General features: G+C 35.7%; 1 long non-coding RNA gene across 1 annotated transcript; it reads left to right on the forward strand.

The window, feature by feature from the left end:
- Positions 1-259: 259 nt before the first annotated feature.
- LOC147016033 (uncharacterized) lies at positions 260-3167 on the forward strand. The gene is made up of 2 exons (XR_015049979.1): positions 260-1582; positions 1680-3167. It is a non-coding gene; the product is annotated as an uncharacterized LOC147016033 (long non-coding RNA).
- Positions 3168-5314: the final 2147 nt, after the last annotated feature.

Here is a 5314-nt window from a genome sequence, read left to right on the forward strand (position 1 = left end):
AGATCTAATTGGTTCAACTGCTTCTGCTGTGGGAAATGTAGCAGGTGCTGTAAAGAGCATAAAAGATGCCCAGAAGGAATCTCATAAATTACAAGCAATAAAAGAAATTAAGAAAGGCAAAACTCAGTTGTCCCCCCAAGAACGACAGAAAATAATTTGAATACTTGGATCAGGGTTTCAAAAGTTTTAACACCTTTTTTTCCTAAATAAATACAAGTATGGAAGCAATTGATAGTGTCTATGATTTGGATGATACTAGTAGGGTAAGAATACTGATTCTGGCTCACTTTTCCCCATGTAAATGAATGGGGGATTTTCAGCGATTTATATTTTTTTTCCCTAAAAATAAATCCCCTTTTTATCCCAAGGTATATTTATTTGTCTCCCCTTTTAACCTGGAGGTTGAACCTCATTGAATTGAACACCTGGGGGTTGAACAGCTCACTCATTGAACCTATAAAGATTTGTTCATTCTCAAATTCCTTCAATAGTTTAATTTTCTTTGCACAATAATCCCCATCTAAAATATTGACAAACAAAACATTTGAATCTTTATATTTTTTAAGATACCCCTTTTGTGCCATTACGAAATGATAAACTTCTCTTAATGCTCTTGTTTGACCACCTCCTGAGCCACAGGTTATTTTTTGTTAAGCCCCGCCCACTTTTCTTTAAGCCCCGCCCACTTTTGTTAAGCCCCGCCCACTTTCCACAAGGTATTCAATAAGCCCCGCCCACTTTTCTTTAAGCCACGCCCACTTTTCCTAAGCCCCGCCCACTTTTGCTAAGCTCCGCCCACTTTTCATAAGGTATTTTTCTAAGCCACGCCCACTTTTCCTAAGCCCCGCCCACTTTTGCTAAGCTCCGCCCACTTTTCATGAGGTATTTTTTCTAAGCCACGCCCACTTTTCCTAAGCCCCGCCCACTTTTCATAAGGTATTTTTCTAAGCCACGCCCACTTTTCCTAAGCTCCGCCCACTTTTGCTAAGCCCCGCCCACTCTTACATCATTTCCAGTTCATCTCTGACTCACAAAGAAATCACTAGAAAATTACAGGATGTTATGGTTTTGAAAAATTTCCCAATGAAGGCTTGCCTAGGCTTGCCCAGGGAATTTCCAAAGGAAACCACACCCACCAGTCTTTCTCTATAAAAGCTTCAAACCCAGGCTCCATTTTAAACATTTGTTTTTGCTGGCAATGGTGTTCTGTGTGCTTGTCTCGAACTGTCTGTCTTCTATGGAACTAAACCTTCAAGTTGATGAACTGGATTCAAACCTCTTATCTATTGAGGTAAGATTTTTTATTTTCCTATTTTCAAACTTTGATTGAAGCATACTCATTTAATAATTAAATAACTTAATTAATACATTATTATTTTCTCTCACAGGAAATTGTGTCTGAAATACGAAATGAAAATACTGCTTTTGCTACAACTTGGGGGAAATTGTTGGCTTGGTTGAAGACCTTATGAGCGACCAAGACCTTGAGTGGGATGACTTTGGTGTTCCTTGGAACTCTCTGTCTTGTATGGAACTAAACCTTCAAGTTGATGAACTGGATTCAAACCTCTTATCTATTGAGGTAAGATTTTTTATTTTCCTATTTTCAAACTTTGATTGAAGCATACTCATTTAATAATTAAATAACTTAATTAATACATTATTATTTTCTCTCACAGGAAATTGTGTCTGAAATACGAAATGAAAATACTGCTTTTGCTACAACTTGGGGCGAAATTGTTGGCTTGGTTGAAGACCTTATGAGCGACCAAGACCCACAGAACGAGTTCGTCCTTGATGACCCAACCAAAGAGTTATACCTTGGAGACCAGCAAAATCCTGAAAAAGAGTTTTACAGCAATAGTACTCATTATGAGTTATCAAGACAATACCCACTGAACAAGTTATACCTTGATGAGCCAGAATACAAGTTTTACCTTGGAGACTCACAAATTTTGAAAAAATCAAGAAATGAGTTCTGCCTTGATGGTTTAAATAACTACCTTGGAGACTCAGGAAAAGGGTTCTGCCAAGATGGTTCTAAATATGGGGCCTACCTTGGAGACTCACAAATTTTGAAAAAATCAGTAAATGAGTTCTGCCTTGATGGTTTAAATAACTACCTTGGAGACTCAGGAAAAGGGTTCTGCCAAGATGGTTCTAAATATGGGTCCTACCTTGGAGACTCACAAATTTTGAAAAAATCAGTAAATGAGTTATCCTTAAGAGACTTTGTAATTGGTTTTACTTTGAATACTTGAAATGTGGGTTCTGGATTGATAACTCACAATGTGATACATATCTTGGAAACTCAACGGGAATGTGGTTATACCTTGAAGACTTGGAAAGTTGGGTTTATGTTGGACACATGAAACTTTTTTGGGGGCTTTTATTTATTTATTTATTTATTTATTATTATTATTATTTTATTTATTTATATTTTGGAGACTTTTGGAGTTGCTATCACTCTTTGGGATCTAAACCTATCGATGTAGTTCTTTGTCGGATGGTGCTTGATGGGAGCAAGATCAAGAAAGTTCTGGGAAGAAAGTGCAGGCTTACTCCCCCTTTTTACGTCATCAAACCTGAAAGCCTTAAAAGACAGAATTGGAAGAAGAAAAAAACGTAAAAATATATATATATAGGTGGAAATCTCATTTTGAAAAAGACATTGTGTTGGGCGAGGATTGAGTTGGGGTTGAGATTTTGAATGTGAGGGTTGGGGTTGAGATTTTGAATGTGAGGGTTGGGACACACACACATACACATCAACAAACAAAAGTTAAGCCTTGACTATTCAGTTGAGGATTCTGTGTTTGGGGTTCACAGATCTAAGAACGTCCCCCTTGACACACATTATATACTGTTATACACCTCGGACTTGGCCCTCGAGTGTCCACAACGGTGTATAGTAGGAGGGAGTGAAGCGCCAACCTATTGCTCCCATTGCACACACACACACACACACACACAAACAAAAGTTAAGCCTTGACTATTCAGTTGAGGATTCTGTGTTTGGGGTTCACAGATGTAAGAACGTCCACCCCTTGACACACATTATATACTGTTATACACCTCGGACTTGACCCTCGAGTGTCCACAAAGGTGTATTATCTGCTTAGTTTTGTCTTTTGTAATTCCTGTGAATAAAATGAACCTAAAATCTCTTCCCCTTCCAAATCATATATTTTATAAGTCCAAGGAACTGTATCTATTACATCAACAATTTTAAAAAGTTCTTTCGTCCATCGTTCAGTAAAACCCTATTCAAAATGAGATTTCCACCTATATATTATTACGATATCACCAACTTTGAACTTAGGTTTTCTGACATTAATCTCTTTTTCATATTTTAATTTTGTAAATGTTTCTGATGGCTTCATATTCGTTGACGTGTGAATCGTGTCATTATACTTATCCACAATATCCTGAATAAAAGATAACCATTGTTGTGAACCGAGTTGTGTGAATTTTTTATATAGTCTCTCTTTTAAGGTACGATTAAAACGTTCAACAACAACTGCCTTCCCTTCATTAAAGGTACTGTATAATGTAATACTGTTATTTTTTAGAAAATTCATAAATGTCTTGTTATAAAACTCTCTACCCTCATCAGTCCACAATTTCTTAGGTTTTCTCTTACTTTTATTAAATATCTGTTGAAAAGCTAACATAAGAGTATTACCTGTTTTGTTTTTAAAGGGACAACCCACGCATATCTACTCCTCAAATCAATAACGGTTAAAGCATACTTGTACCCCTTATCATTATTGAGTTCAATCAAATCAGCAGACCAGATATAATCAACTTCCTTGGAATAAACTTTCCTTCTCTGAAACTTTGTGAATATTGGTTTATGTAATTCATCAGCTAATTGCTCTTCAGTCTTAATGGCATCATTAGAGCCTATAAGTTTTTGAATTTCCAAGTCCAAGTTTCAATTTAGCACTAATCATCTTCTTCACGATGAACCTATCAACTTTTTCTCTCAAGGTTGGATTTTGTATCAGAGACAAATTATACAACATTTCTCTATCGGCTTCATGCTTTTCTTCCAACGTTGTGGTATTCCCATAATCAATATCGTGTCTCATGCACACTTCATCAACTCTATTGATTGGTTTACTCCAGGATTTAGGATTGTCTGCCTCATCTAATCTTTTATCTAAGTTTGTGCCTGGACCACAGAAAGAATAACCTGGAAGATGTAATTCCCCTGGTATTCCAGTAGTTGTAAATTTACTTCCTGATAAAAACTTTTGTATATCTCCTCCGAGTTTGTGTTTGGAGATAAATTGATTTTTTTTTGAACCACACACCGAACATATACCTTTTTGTATAACCCTGTTATTTTTACTTTTAATATATGAAATATTTTTAGTATTAGTTTTCTTTTTACATTTGAGACAATAACTCATTTATTTATGAGAAAAATTTCTGCAGAGTGCAAAAACCTTTTTAGTTTCCAACATGCACATTTGAATCTTAATTTTTAAAACATAAAGAATCCTTAGAAATGCCTTCACTCTCTCCTCCATTTATTTAAGAAAAAACTTGAATTAAAATGAATAGCTTGACGATGCTAATAGTTTTGTTGAAAGTATTGCAAATAGACTTGTTAATTCTTTGTATTCCTCCTTGGTGGGTTGAGTTATTTTCTGTAATACCTCTATTCTTTTTTGAATCTCACTGGTTTCCATACTATAATATTTATTTATTCTCTCTCTTTCCTCCCTCTCCTCCCTCTCTCTCTTCTCTTTTTCCTCCTTCTCTTTCTTCTCCCTCTCCTCCCTCTCTCTCTTCTCTCTTTCCTCCTTCTCTCTCTTCTCCTTTTCCTCCTTCTCTCTCTTCTCTCTTTCCTCCCTCTCTCTATTCTCCCTCTCTCTATTCTCCCTCTCTCTATTCTCTCTTTCCTCCTTCTCTCTCTCCTCCTTCTCCTTTTCCTCCTCTTCCCTCTCTTCTTCAACTCCTTCCTCATCCCTTACTATACTTGAATCGTTTACACCCCATAGAATATTATACATATATTCATCAGGATTTCTTGTTATTCCTGTATCCAAAATAATTTTTTTACAACAGGAAACCAATAAAATTTCTTTTGAATTTCTAAAAGAGCCTTACCTTTTCTTAACCTTATAATTTTTTCATTATTTAACATTCTAATTAAATCTAAAGTTGTCGGTTTATCAACATCAGCATAATGCCAATCTTTTATTGAAAATACCTCATTCTTATGTTGTAGAACATATTTATTAAAATACCGAATACCCTTTTCTTGAAGGTATGCTTGAACACAGAAATGATAATTTTCTTG

Source organism: Eptatretus burgeri, chromosome 12, assembly GCF_056783735.1.
Source record: "Eptatretus burgeri isolate ZD-2024b chromosome 12, Ebu_testis_v1, whole genome shotgun sequence".
NCBI lineage: Eukaryota > Metazoa > Chordata > Myxini > Myxiniformes > Myxinidae > Eptatretus > Eptatretus burgeri.